Genomic DNA, 15992 nt, shown 5'->3' on the forward strand with positions numbered 1-15992 from the left:
AATAATAAATAGAGAAATTTTCTTAAACCATACAATTACAAGATTTGATAATTTTAAAGCTTCCGCATGATATTGTATTAAAAAAAAAAATAGAAAATCGAACAAACAAAAAAGATGGAAGATATAAAATTAAATTTTTATATAAGCATTAATTACATGCATAACTGACATTTTAGGGTGTGAATTAATATTTATTGTAAATATGTATTAATTTAAAAAAAAATACCGCAAGGAAGATGCGACTCGCATAATTTTTAACGCGAATGCTGTTACTTCTAATGATGATCATAATTAATATTCCGCTCCATACAGCGATGATCTTGTCGCGCGAACCCTATGCGTAGTCAGATAATTTTCCACGCGGATGCTCTCGGTTCGTTGCCTTCTTTTCAGTCTCTCTCTCTCTCTCTCTCTTTCTCTGTCGCTGACGTCACCCTGATGAAGGACTTTGTGAAATAAACGGGGTATGTGTATATAGGTGACAAAAGCTCCTAGCTCATCGGGATGCTGAGGGCTCTTAGTGAAATTTGATTTTGCAGAATTATAATGAATCCCTAAGAAATAGTTGTATTTTTACGAAAATTGAGTTATTGTTATCAGATTTACGCTTATTGAAAAATATCAACATGCTAATATGTTATTTATCAAGTTGTATTCTAATGTTGATTAATATTTATATAAAATAATTTTTATTTATATTATTTTTTTAAATAATAAAAATTTATTCAACAGAATAATTCTTTATATAATTGATAGGATTAACAAATCTTTCTCTCTCTCTCTTGATAATTATGAAGTTATGGCTATTGTGGTCACTATTATCGGTGGTATTTCAACCTCCTATGTTTTCTAACCCCTTTTGACTTGATTTATTAAAAAGAAGAAATTAGGAGGGTCGAAAATTCAGAAAGGTCGTGCGTGAGAGATTCGTAAGAAATGCACGGAGGTGTGTGGTAAGATTCTGTAAGCGTAAGCCAATTTAGCGCGTGCTAACCCTCCATCTCTTGTTTCTTCCGTCTCTCCTTATAAAGTCCAATTTACACCATCCAGTTTTAAAGATTAGCCATCATTCATTATCATTACGATCATCATCGTTATTAAATGCTTCTTTCGCTAAGATTTTACAAAAAAATGGAATATTTAATTCACATAATCATGATTTAAAAACGTTTCTTGAGTTTTTGAAAAATCAAAATGAATTAAAGCGTCAACTCTTATATTATCTTAACTGAAAATTTATTTATATTTTACATAATTCTAAAATTTGAGTATTACATTGGCATATAAAAAAGAATTATAAATTGTAACACGTATATATGGATACATTTTTCAATACGGATACAATTTTAATAATCGCGTGATTTTAATAATGAATGATTATTTATATAGTATAATTGTATTATTTCAAAGGAAATTGTATTCCTACTTTTCCTTTAATTTACATAGCTTATTTGAGATGTAATGTATAAGATGAGCTTAAGTTCGCGTATCATCGTAGCGCGTCAAGCTAGGCGTTATATCTTTAATTATCCACGTAGTCGAGGGACGCAGGACTCGAGGGATGCTGCGAGAACTACCTGGGGGTTGCAAAATGGTATCATCTCATTCTCATGATCGGGGCGTGGCTCCTTCTGGTCACCAGAAATCTCGTCTTTCTTCCGCTTTTTACCAAATATTCATGTAAAGACAAAATATCTAAATAATATTATAAACATAATATTATAAACAATGTTATAAATAAAATTTTATGTTGCATTTAAGTAACATAACATTACATTTTTATAACATTACCAATCGAAATAAAGAATATTTTGTTATTTTAAATAATAATAGTATTTGCATAATGCGAAATGAGAATTAAATAGAACAATCATATTAGTTTTTAGATACAAACATATATTTTATACTTAAGAATGTAAATTATGTATACGTGAAAATTAGATGATAAAATCATTAAAATTTTCTCAAGTAACGTTATATTATCAAATTCTCATTAACTTGAGATTCTTAAGAATCTTCATGTCCTAATATTTCTTATTACTGAAAATAATGACGAAAAATACCCTGTACATCTGTATCTTTAATTTTTTCACGCATAAATGCGCAAAGGACTCGTAAAAGATCCTGGTTTCGGAACAGGAAACCACCCCTCAGAATTTAACGGGTGTCAATGCGGAAGTTATTGCAGGAGGGCAAAGGGGTTGGGAAGTCGACTTGAGGGGAGGATCGGTATTCGCACGAGAATATTCGCCTCCCTCGAGCGTATTCGCGCGCGTGGTCAGGCATCGATTAGCCATTCGCAAGGATCGAGTCTGTATCATTCTTCCCCCTCTTGTGCTTGATATATATTGCGGCTTTCTCTCTGTTTCTCTCGCAACATATTGCACACAGCCGGAGGGCGGTTATCGTCGATATCGCGTGAAACGAGTTCCGAGATATCGTCGTGAGGCTTGAGATTTTTTTCTTTTGTAAAGCGTCGATTAGACCATCTTCTCCGAGGCTATCAGGTTTTATTATTTTTACATGTATTGTTCAGGAATTCTTCTACAGGAATTAAGATAACTGACAAAGATTTTTCGAAAAAATAAAAAAGTGTGAGATATATTACAATTATTTAAAAAATATAATCATTTTCTAAATAACTGTGACTGATATTTGAATTATGATTATTATTATTATTATTAACATAAATATAAAAATATCACTAAAAAATAATATTAAAATATTTCTAAAAAATTTTAATTAATCAAAGATGTTACAGATGAAAACTTGATTGTAAATTGTTAATATATATCTATAGATATATCTTCCCGTAGCATGTACGAGCTCGAAACTTTGACGTGTAGTCTTGCGGTTGATTTGGCAAGTTTAACTACCGAAATTTATGATCGTTGAGCCGACCAACGTCAGTTACCGTCTGTCCCTCAGAATTATTAATTAGATGCAAGAGAAACTAATTTACGTACGCTGTTTTCGAGGATTGCAAATCCACAAGGATATTCTATGTCTTCACTAGGTAAATTTCTTCACATAAGTTCTCTTCGGTTTAAGCAGTGTTTGCTTCAACATTAATCAACGAGAAAGAATTGTAATTAGTTCACTTTTTTTAGTTATACTTGCATGTATACTAAATATTTTGTTTCTAAATATTTTGTCATAAAATTTTGACTAAATATCATAAGAATATTTAGAATATTATAACAATATCTCAGTATTGATATTAAATTCTTTTTTTATATCATCATTAAATTTTGAAAGATATTAAATTTTTATCAATCTGAGGCACATTAGCATAACTGTGAATAAGATCGATTACAATTGTAAAAAAAATTTGTCTATAAATTCATTAGATTTCAATGGTATATTTAACGTTATTTTGACAAATTGTTCGAAGAATTACACGAGTCACTCCATATATCGATGCACGCATATTACGCCGTAAAATCGCGCTCACGATAAGGGGGATACCCACGTTTTTCGCAGTCGAATTTTCCGCGCGTGTGGTTACGTGGCATGATAAGCTTTTAATCGAAGATAATATTATCAGGGTTCGACTGTGGAGCCCCTGCGTTGTCACGCATTGCGATTAAGAGTCGACCTTACGTGCCACTAGCTATTTTCTCTCTCTTTTTTTCTCTTTTTTTTCCTCCTTTTCACCCTTAAGCCGAGGGGTCTCGATAAATCCGCAGGAAGAAAAAATAATCGTCGCTTTTGAATTGTGGTTCACTTTTTTGCGTTAAGGAGACACAATAAATTATAAGTTTCCGGTCGCAAGTGATCGTCGGTTAAAGGACGATCGTAATTCAATGGACTATTAATTATTATCGTTGGGGTGAAAAAAGTTTACATATGCACCTTGGATAAGAAACGCTCTAATTTCTTCCTATATTAAATGCGTCGTAAATCGTCGTTGTTACGACGGTTTTATTAGCATGCATATGTATACGACGCTGTTTTGATAACGTCGTTGATTTTCATTTTCAATGCAATTGCGAATAATTTATGTAAGTTCTCTTTTGAGATGTTTCATTATTTTTTATAAAAAATAAATGATAAAAAATAAATAAAAATAAAATATTGATTATATATATATTTTTTTTTTCTTAAATTGCAGTTTGTTATAATTTGAATACTTTTCCTATTAAATATTCTATTTTTAATCCGACGTGTTAAATCTATTTTTATTTCTTATTTATATTAGGCCAAGCATATTATATTATAAAGTGAAAAAAAAGAGATAGAAGAAAATACAATCGTTTGAATTCCTTTCGCGTTAGAAGCTTCGAGATTTCCAAGCTAATTACTTTCGGATGTTTGGAAGTGGTTAGGTTCGAAGATGCATGACACTTGAGTAGTAATTCTTTGTTAGTCGAATAGCTCAATTTCGTTGAGTCTTCAACCCTCGAGAAGCTAACAGGTTAACAAGTGGAGGAATCATTTAGAACACGAAAGCTTCTTTTTAATCAAAACATCGATATTCGGTCACCTTTATGGCTATTATTTTCGTATATTTCCATACCAAAATTTCGGCGTTACTTTAATATCGATAATGTTATATTCATGTCATGAATAAATTAGATAATTGTTATGTTCAAATATTTTTACATATTTAGACAAAGTTTACAGACAATTAGAAATTTAGTTAGAGAATTATTTATCATTTCATGATTTTTGTAAAACTTTTTTATTAAAAGTGGTAAAGAAATAATGTAATACATCATTTTTAACGTCAAAATATGTCTAATAAAATGTATATATGTTTTACAAATTAAGGCGATCACATAAAAGAATCTTTTATTGAAATTAAAATTTATAAATAATTTTAAATTTAATATAAATTTCAATATATAAAATAATATTTTAATATTTATAATTTTAACATTTCAGTATTTAGTAGATATACAAAAAGACATTTAGATACTGACAATTAATGAGAGTGATAAAATGTATCATTTATAACTTTATAACTTTTTATGAAATTAAATAAAAGTTCTGAATGTTGAACTTTGAATAACTTAGAAACTTTAGACTTAAAATAGCATTTCACGGTTTAAGTCTCTACAATCCGAGCAATCACATTTAAATCCCAAAAAGCGATCGACTGATTGTCCTGTGGAACGCATCCTCATTCGAGGAAGACGATGACGGCGACGCGTGTAACCCTGAGAAAGTTTCCGTCCTTTAACTCTGCCACCCCTAAGAATTGAGAATCGATACCAGTGTCGCTCGGCGCGGTAGCAGAGTTTCTGCAACTTTGCTTTGGGGGGTTGAAGAGCGAGGGGGCTAAAAGGATACCTCTAGAGCTGTGCTTCCAGAATTCGGGGGTTTCACGATATTTATGTGACAGCAGCTGTAGGCGCTCCAACCCCTGGCTCAGGCTGTTTCAAGGCATGGCCTGTTTCAAGTTCTAAGCTTCTTCGGGACCAGGGTGCGATGAGGATGAGGGGTGGCAGCAGCCCGAGAAATATCACTTGTAAGATGCAAAAAATTGTACAGAATTCAAACCCTGGTTTAAAAAGAGCGATTCGTAGAAAATGACAAATTTGCATTAAAATCGATTAATTAGAATAAAAATAATAAATATTATCGGGGTTTAAAAAGTAAATTTGTGATTATGTTTTAAATATAATTTTATTTTATGTTTGTGTGTAACAAACATATATGTTTAGACATGAATTTAATTTAAAAATATATCAATTTGACTCGTTATTTAAGAAAATGAAAAAATAATTGTTTCTATAAGAGATCAACAAATTTAGTTTTCCTTGTTGAGATATAATACGCGTTCATAAAGTTATAATGTCGTAATAATTTAAAAGTATTTAGTATTCAAATGCACGAAATGCTCATACATTTCGATTAAAAGTAACAAGGGTGATAATGGCGAGGGCCTGTATCTCGTTTTCATATGATAACAATTTCTTACAATTAGTGGTCTCACATGAGAATTAATTTAAATTTAACCCTTAATTTTTATCAAAGAAGAGAAAATGTTTATTATTTAAAAAAAAAATCTAAATAGAATATATTAAATTTCTTGCTGAGAAATTTTGAAATCTGTTGCTTTAATCTTCTTATCGCTACATAAAAAATTTTAACAATTTTTAAATTATATCTTTGTAAGGACAGAAATATAAAAAGACATTCACTAAAAAATTATATTCGTTTAAGTTTTCAATTGTATTAATTTTATTTTTTTATGTAACATTATATTCTTGTAATTATATTTTTCTTTAATAACTTTTTATTTTATCTTCTATCTTACTTCAGTAAGAGAAAGAGAGAAAGAGAGAGAATCCAAATCTATTTCATTTATTCGTACTTTGACTCGATTAGTAGTTTGGAATATGTTTCAAGATGGAATGAGCGGAAAGTTTCTTGATAAACCCGGACATGGATCCGTTTGCCTGGGGGTTGAATTACCATTTTGAGAGGTCGAGTGGCAAAGATTATGAGGATAGGATAGACGCATGTGTATATATATATCTATATATTATACATACTACGAGTTGATAATGATATTATAATTTGATAGCCAGTGCGCGTGCGGATAAAACCTGGGCATCTCATTAATGTGTAGCTTAATTAAGAAACTTTTCGTCGTCAGCCAACCAAGATAAAAATTTTGGTTAATATATCCGCGTGACTTGCATCGACTCTTGAAACATGATGTCTGATTTTAATTAACAGGATGTGGAAGAGAGATTATAAAAAAATAGTAATGCAATATATATTGTGATAAATTATTTTTAATCTTTGTATTATTTTATTTTATTTTTATGTTTAGAATTGTGTATAAAACGTTTATAAAACGGTAAGCAGTTTAAAAATTCCTATATCACATAAACATAAATTTTGTATATCTCTTATAAATGCTTAACTAATACAAAATTATTGCGATTATTTTTGCTAGTTCTCTTTTTCTATCGTGAATTAAAAAAGATATTTGCCCACGGTGGAGGAATAAATTTTTAAATATTGTATAAATATTCATTTTATAATATTTATAGGCTTCATAAATTAAAGTTAAGCATTTCTCTTTCTACTATTAATTTTTTAATTAATTTTTATAATAAAATGAGACAAATATTTATACTTTTTATGCACAATCAAATACATTCACTTACTACGATTGACATTCGTGCTTGTGCTAATGACCGCACATGTGGCACTATCCTCGATAGATCAAAGCACTCGTATAGGGAATGATTGATTGCTTCCAACATTAATGTCGCATCGTCGTTATAGTTCAGTAATTTACAGATTTATCGAGACATCATAAGAGCAAATATTTACAATTGTTTTCAAATTCTTGATAAACTTTATGAGATGGCTCTTGCCATGGTTGATTAACATATTATCTCTATATTTTTAATAACATCAATATTTTACTCTAATTCAGGCAATGTGATATATTATTTTAATTGTAAACGAAATATAATTGGAAAAAAGATTAATAACGTAATTTTTCATTTAAATTCCAAAAGTTTTCCTAATATTAATTAAGATAATTATACAATTATCCCCAAAAAATTGTTCGCAAAAACAAGATATTAATTAACTTATTCTTGAAATTTCTTTGGAAGGTCGAAATGTATCTTGCGTGTTTGGAAAGGGGTTTATATTATTATCGACGATCGCGGATGTACAGTTATGCGTTATCGAACTTACGCGCGCGATATCCGATATGTTACCAGTGACATGCAAAAAAATGGTCTGCATGCGAGCGATTGTGAAAACATGCGTGATACTATGTGACTCGGCTCGAAGACATAAAAATGGAAAAATGAGGAATTAAATATTCCGCCAGCAAATAAGCACGCGATCAAGATTAAGTGGGCTTCTTTTACTTCGTTAGCATTAATCAGTAGCGTTGACGTATGCTTATTTTAATTTGTCTCTCCTAATTGAAGATGTTGACAAATTACCTTTTCTTTTTTTTTATTTAAAGAAAAATTACATTATTATTTTAAAACATTGATGTATTTAAATCTTAAAATTAATATTAATATTAGAAAATAAAATTTTTTATTTATTATGTAAATATAGACATTTGAATTAAATATTTAATATTGGGAATAAGTTTTGATTATTATTAACAATTGCAAATTTAAAATAATATCGAGCAGATTAAGAAGTCGGGATTAACTTATCTAATGGTAAACAAGTACCGCATTAATTTAAATCGTAAGATTCGAATTTTATGATTTTAATAAGTAACACGAAATTTGTCCCACTTAATATCCCACGTTTCTGTCTATTTAATTGATCGGAAGTGTCAGGTATAAAACCGAAAGTGAAGGTGCAACTTGAGAAAAGCCGGGAAAACTTCGTCTTAATGTAATTTCCTTTATCGTGTTGCAGGAAGAAGGAAAATACAAGTTAGGACAAGTCTCTCATCATTATAATACATATTTAGAAAAGTATTGAATTGATTCGAAATTTTAAGAAACAAAATTATTACTGAAAGTATTTGCTATTGTTAGAATTTTTTTTAAAATTGCAATTGTATTTTCATGGGAAGAAAAACCATGTATTAAAGCAGTGTCTATAGCTGAAGAAAATTGAGGAATATATATATACAAATAAAATTTCCGTTTTCTCTTTCTGTCTCTCTTTATTTCAAAATTCTCTTTAATTTTAGATTGCAATATTACTTCTGATCTGATAAGAAAATATTATTTTTCCTCTGTCCATTACATAAATATCTATATGAAAAATAAAGTAAAATTTAATCTTTTATATAGCAAAAAGATTTCTAAATTTCAGTATCGAAAATAGTGACAAGTACTTAGATTCTTTTTGTTGGTCATGGAAAGTGAAATCAGCAGGGAAAGTGACTAGGAAAACATCCCCTTGAAACTTTAAAGTCAACTTTCGCTTTTCCATCGTTGATCGCCCTCCCTCAATCCTCCCGCCCCTCTTTCTGGTTTCCCTCTCTATCGCTCTCTAGGAGTCAAGGTAATGCTCAGCCGTAATAAACGCGGCTCTCGGACAAAAGTTTTACTGGCTCGGAACGCGCATGATCTAACGGCCACGTGGGAAAATCCGCCCCTACGAACGTGAGAACGTGGTCGGGGGCTGCAACCGTTTCCCGCCGCCGTTGTCACGTCGAAGAGACCTGTTTCCGCTTTTCGATGGCAAACATTGTTGCGACAAAAGCATCGAATTGTTGTTTCTATCAGAAAATATTTCTCCATTTATATTTTAGCAGTTGTATATTCTCAAAATCATCTTAGATTTTATTCACAATTTTTTAAAGTTAGGAAATCTTTAGATGTATGAGAATATGATTTTACCTATGTACGAGATTTTTGATGCTAGTAATGAATATAATTTATAATCAGAAAATTATTAAAATCTCAAAGAAAGAAATCTTTTTAAGAATAATAGATAATTCAAAATTTTGAAAAGTTATTTAAATTTGAAATATTTAGATATGTTTAAATATTTTTTATAGCGCGATGAAATTCTGATTGTATGTGTTGGAAATAAGATGTATATTATTTATAATTTATTATCATAATTTTAAAAATAAATAAAAGTTAACATATCGTTTTTCAATCGATTTAATAAATAAATTAATTAATAAAATAAAATATGATAAAATATAATATTAATAAATATAATTCAAATGTTTTTTCTTAGGTATGAAATTATATATGTAAAATCTTTTTTTTCTAACAGTGATTGATTAAAAAAAATTTTTACATGAAAATCTATGAGACGTTGAAAGTAAATCGTGCTGATGTAAATTGTGTTATTGGCGAGTTTCTATTATTCACGGGCTTTGCCTTGAGAGCACTTGTATCGGAATTGCCTCTCGCCAGATGGCAATGCCAAAAAGAACGGCAATGTCCTCTTCTCCTCCTTCCTTTTTTCGGGAAAGCCGCAGGTAGCTCGTGCAACTGATGCGGGACAAAAGTTTCTCGACGGCTCGAATTAATGGCAAATCCATAGTGGAATACTAGCTCGGTTTCCACCCTCACTGCCGGGCGCCGGCCCTCACGATTTGCCTCCGGGGCTCCATCTCTCGACGGGGTCGAAACCCTTGAGCGTTATGACCAGCTACAGTGATTTTTGGCAATTTGTTCCAAAAAATACTTTAAGTTATTTTTGCAAAAATCATATCATTTGGTGCAATTATTTAGGATAAACTCTAAACCACACGACCTCGTATTTCTATTTTATATTTTAAGGATTGAAATTTTTTTCTTTTTTTTCTTGCAAAAAATTGCAAGATATTGCAAAATAAATATATGTAAGTTACATTTTAAAATATTTTCTTTTTCATTATAAGCTTTTTCATTATAAGCTGTTATTTAAAAGCTTAATAATAAAATTATTAGAACGTGAAGAAATTCGAAGATACAAAACAAATATTTTTAATTAAAATAAATATTTGATATTAAAGTTTGATTATATTAATTTTATAATATAGTATTTTTTGTATGTAAACCATTCCTTTCGATCATCTACTGCAAAGTTTACTACAGTCGGTAAAAGCTTTATCCAACCGATGGATAGTTATGAAGATTCCCACGGAATTTTCCTTGATGTAATCGCCAATATTTGCGAAATCAAAATACAATATTAAACAATTAAAATTTTAAATTGTAACTATAATTGCTTATAAACATATTTATTTAAAAAAATACGTTTGTACAAAAATACTATACAAATAAATAAGTAATTACTTATGTATAATTATATAAATTGTTGATAAGGTGCATTTTGCTTACGCTTAAATGAAAATTATTTCTATTAATTTTTAATATGCAATGTTGCGTCAAAAATTTTACTATATATTTTTCAATAATTTATATGTTATAACAGTTGTTTTCACAATTTCTTTAGTCGAAGTTGGTCTGATCAATCGATCGATTTTGAATCTCCAATATTGCGTAGTTTTCATGCATTTACGGATCAGCTTAATGACGCGTGCAATCCGCAGTTTAATCCGATTCGAAAGAAGGGCCACGCGATACGTGCGCGCATGGTTCGAAATGCGACGCGGGAGTGTGCAGGCTTAATCTTCGGGTGCGTCGACAGGGTGAAAGGGAAGGGAATGATGGGTAAACCTATAACGGGATACAGGATTATAAGTTGTAAGCCTCCCCGAGCCGTGAAATCCTATTCGTTAGTAATGCGGGAATTTGCGGCCGAATAGGAAGTGGACCCGGAATTTCGCGGGCTAGACAGAGATTTTTTGAATTCCGGCCTGGCCACAATATTAATCAACTGCATGCATCTCGAAAGAATAATACCGCAATATTGCTATTGAGTTTTCAAAGAAATCATCAAAATCAAATCTTCAATGTTAAAGAAAACATTTTTTTACTTTTTCACGAAAAAATTCCTCGAATTTCATTGTTGTTTTTATTGGTACAGTATATATCTGCTGTATTTTTATATTCTTTTTAAATAGTAAATAAATGTTGACTTTAAAGCTATTCCATGATGGTAGCTCTGCACTGCAAGAGGGTTGTCACCCTATCTCTTGCCGCCGAAGCAATGAGATTGTATCCAAATACTATTCATGAAACAGTATAAGTCAGACACAACAGACGTTTCTATTATAATATCAGAGAAAATTACTGATAATACACTCGCTTTTTTTCTTATTAGTTTTCTTCGATTTATAATATATTTTTCCATAAGAATGTCGTTAAGATATTTGCACTGATGAATTTTATAGAAATATTCTTTTCAAATTGCTGAATTGAAATTGTAATTTAAAAAATTAGACGATATATAATTACAATAGCAAAATACAAAAAAAAATGAATACGTTCGTATATATTTTATGATTATAAATAACATGCTTTCATATGGTGAATCTTTTTGTCGAATGAGAATGACATTTTACATAAACGTCTTGTTGGATGTAAGAGCTCGTCCCACGGAATTCATGTGACCGCATCGGCACGACACACTTGCAATATGGTGCGATCATACACCAACCCCGTAGCCGAATGTAATTAGTTTTCGGCCCCGCGGCTATGATATGCGTTTGGGGTTGTATGCCGGGGGCCTATCCCGCATACTATATGTGTACACATATACACGCTGCTTTTCGTACTCGGCGGAGAGTGGGTGCTTACCCGCTTAGGGGTGGGTTCAGTTTGCCCCAGGCCCCCTTAGCAAGTGCATCTATTGTTCGGGCGCAGACACCCGAAAATATGTTTATCGTCCATGGTGTGATTTCCTTCCGTGAATTTTACAATTCTTTTCAAAATGTACACAATTAAATAATGTTAATTAAATGTTTAAATATGTGATATTGTGATTCTTGTGGATGCAGTGAGATTCTGTATAAAGAAAAATAGAAGGGAGAAATAATATTACGAAAAAATGTGAGATATAATAAATTTCTTTAATAAAAGAATGTATAATAACTCGGACAGTACAGATCAGCAATACTACAACAGCATTACAATGTTCCAGAAATAACAGCAGCAACATCGCAATGTTACATCAATGTTGCTGTAAAACTTCTGTACTACATGGAAATTCGTGTAAAAACGAGAAACAATTTTGAAGAAAATGTATATTAAAAGGATAATTATGGAATTGTATATACATGTTGTGTATTCTAAAAATTTTTTATTTTAATAAACATATCAAGTTAAATAAATACAAATTAAATACAAATAAACACAAAATTAAATAAATAAAATAAAATAAATTTGATTGCGGTTGCGGTTAAACATATTACTCGATGTCGAACATACATGTTGTGTATTCTAAAAATTTTAAATTTTAATAAATATATCAAATTAAATAAATACAAAATAAATACAAATAAATACAAAATTAAATAAATAAAATATAATAAATTTGATTTTTGTTGCGGTTAAACATATTACTCGATGTCGAGGCTGAGAAGAAAATCATATGATGTCCTCGAAACGAAGGACTTTCCACGTGGATTGGGATTCTCCCAGTCACGAGACCGGCACGGTAAAGCGACGCCCGGCATCGCTGAACGCATCGTTCTCAACATCATTGAATGATCACTTCGAGAACGTCGAGTATTACGAGCTTCAAGATTGCATCGGCGGTTATGGTTTAAGACGTCTGGAATTGACAGGATCAAACACTGTAGATTCGAACGTGGCCAAAGATATTCTCGGGACGAAGGTTGAGGCTACCGTTAACGATGATAAAAACTGTTTGGGCTATTTTCAATTGAACCATCCTTGTAAGAAAGACGACGATCCTGAAAAATTCAAAACGCTAGCGCAAACGAAACGAGCACTTGTGAATAAACGAAGATTTTCTCAAGAAAACTTTGGAGAGTGGGAAAAGGACTTCTTGAAGAATTCCTTTGTGGAGAATCATAAATTTCACAAGAAGGAAATCAAGAACGAAGCCGATAAGAAATTCGAAGGCACTGATAAGATATTTGGAGAAATTTGCTTGCAGAATTTATCTGCCGAAAAAGTAAAGATCAGGAAAATCTTTGGTTTGAATTTATACTGTGAACCGATCGAATGGAAACCGACTGTTTGCCGAGAGATCCGCCGATCTGAGTCCTTGAAGTTCAGAAGTTTGATTCCTAGACCGAAAGCGACGAGGTCCTGCAGAAATCGCGGTTTAGTGAGTTCGAGTTCGGAAAGTTCGGGATTTGGCTCGCCATTATCACCGTTATCACCGCAGCAAGATCTATTGATCAAGAAAGAAACTACGAAGGACAATATTAAGACCAGCGACAGTAAAAGCTCCGGCATAGGATCACCAGAATCGCCGAGTTCGCCTTTATCGCCAGAAAGTCAGAAATATTCGGCTTTTCATCTTATTCAACTGCAGTTGGAGAAATTGCGAAATTGTTCTTGTGAAGAACGTCAAGCCAAGGTAATGTGTCTTTTTTCAGGAAATAAAATTATTAAGTCAATTACTTTCTAAATTTAAGATACAAGATATTATTGGAGTAATTATTTAATAGGAGTATAGGTAATTAATAAGTATTAGTAAAAGTCAAATTAGAAAATTAAATTCAAATAATAACACATAAAAATGTTATAAAACATAAAAAGATAGAGAATGATATAATTAATGCAGGCACTTTTCCAACGAAAATTCATAGATACTAATTTGTTTTAACGTTCTAATAATAGTTATTTTATTTTTAAATCTTTTTTAAAATTATTTTTTAGATTTTAATTTTTTTAATTTGTTTTTCCTGAATTTTGTTTCTAATTTTGTCAAGCGTCTTCTGATTATATTTCACAACTATCTATGCATTTTCGTAAGAAATAGAGTTTAGTGCGGTGAAAGAGCTATAAATCTTATGAGTCACGAGTTGCGTAGGGCAAACCCCATGGGTGCGTGAGCACGTGGTGCGAAGGAATTACGTTCACCCTTGTTTCGTACGTAGGCATGCGCGCGCGTGGCGCCCTTCCTGCCACTCATTCATGAGGGTACCTACTCAACAGAACTCTGTCTCGCTTCTTAATATGTTTACTGTTGATTTTTCTCTGTAAGCACACGTGACTGTATTATAATCAAATTATTCATTTAAAGAAGATACTAATTATTTTATTTATCTACGCGGGTATGACGCAATTATATTATTATGAAAAATTAAAAGATAGGAAATATTTTAATTATATTTTATGTTTATGATACTCAATGACCTAATTTGAGAATACGATAAAGAAAGAAATATTTTTATAAGTTTGTGTAAGCTTATGCTCTCAAACAAAATTTTTTTGTAATTTTTACATATATAATTGAAGTTTACCCAATTATATAATACAATAAACATTAATGAATACACTTGCAGAAACTAGAATATTTTCCATATAAAAATATAGAGATTTGTGAGAGCATTTTTATAAAAAATAAACTTCGAATACGTATCTCTTCCATAAAAGTATAGTAAGTTTCTTTCCTTACCGTTTGATGGCGACACATATATTAAAGATGTATAATACCTTTAGTATTCCACAAGAATAACTCTGATCGGCATTGTCATTTTTGGGAACTCATCGACCCACTCAATACACTATGGATATTTATACACAATACCTATATCAATACACATTTTTATATGTATATTGATATAGGTGTTGTGTAAATATACGTGATAATTATTCTTATATTAGTTTAATTCTTATTAATTTAATTTCTCTTTATTTAAAATATTATTAATATTTCTTTAATTTAACAAATGCATTATTATTGTAAATATTATGAATTATTTTAAACTAATCAGTTGGGGAAAATTGCACAGGAAATTACTTTCAAAAGTAAAAATACTCATTTAATATCATCACACACACACACGGGCGCGCGCGTACAGCAAAATAAAGCATTAAGATTTTCGATCCCCTAAGCAACTTTTGCAACGTACCTATATTGGAAACGATTCGCTGATCAGACCGAATTTTTTCGAAATTAAAGACGTTTATGAGACATCAAACAGACCGCGAAGAGTAGACAGAATCAGCTTCGATATAAAGAGGGCAGGGAACTTTTGTATCAATTTTTTGAACACGTATGGAATTTGACTGCTTATTCCACGTGGCTTGTCACTCCCGCACGCGATGTTTTTCTATCCCCTCTTAGATCTTTCTTCCCCTTCACAAACAAGTGAATTCAGCTTTTTTCACAAACTCCACTTTTTTCGGTTATAATGAAAGCTTTATTGTTTCATGTCGAATGGAAAAAAGGATATGTGTAGGTATAGGGATACTTACATTCAAGTATAGATACTTTGTTTTTAGAATATTGAATAAAACTGTAAAAATATCAATATTGTTGAAAGAATTCTTTTAGCTTTTTGTTTATAATTTTTAAATATTTTCTTGGATTAGTCGTGAGTTTGGTCAGTCATTAATATGAATTATTAGCAATCGATTTGCCGCTCAGTCAGATGAGATCTTATTAGGTCGCCTGGCTAATGTAACTGAATCATAATCGATAATGAAGATAAACATTTATGGAACATGTTGTAAAATACCTTAGCTCATTAAGTGTCACGATTC

General features: G+C 31.0%; 1 protein-coding gene across 1 annotated transcript in view; it reads left to right on the plus strand.

Moving 5' to 3' along the window:
• Positions 1 to 15992, plus strand: part of sick (sickie) — a 165213-nt gene that overhangs the window by 18261 nt on the left and 130960 nt on the right. The gene's annotated exons all lie outside the window — the stretch shown is intronic.

This window comes from Mycetomoellerius zeteki, unplaced genomic scaffold, assembly GCF_001594055.1.
Source record: "Mycetomoellerius zeteki isolate Tzet28-1 unplaced genomic scaffold, Tzet1.0 scaffold433, whole genome shotgun sequence".
Lineage (NCBI taxonomy): Eukaryota > Metazoa > Arthropoda > Insecta > Hymenoptera > Formicidae > Mycetomoellerius > Mycetomoellerius zeteki.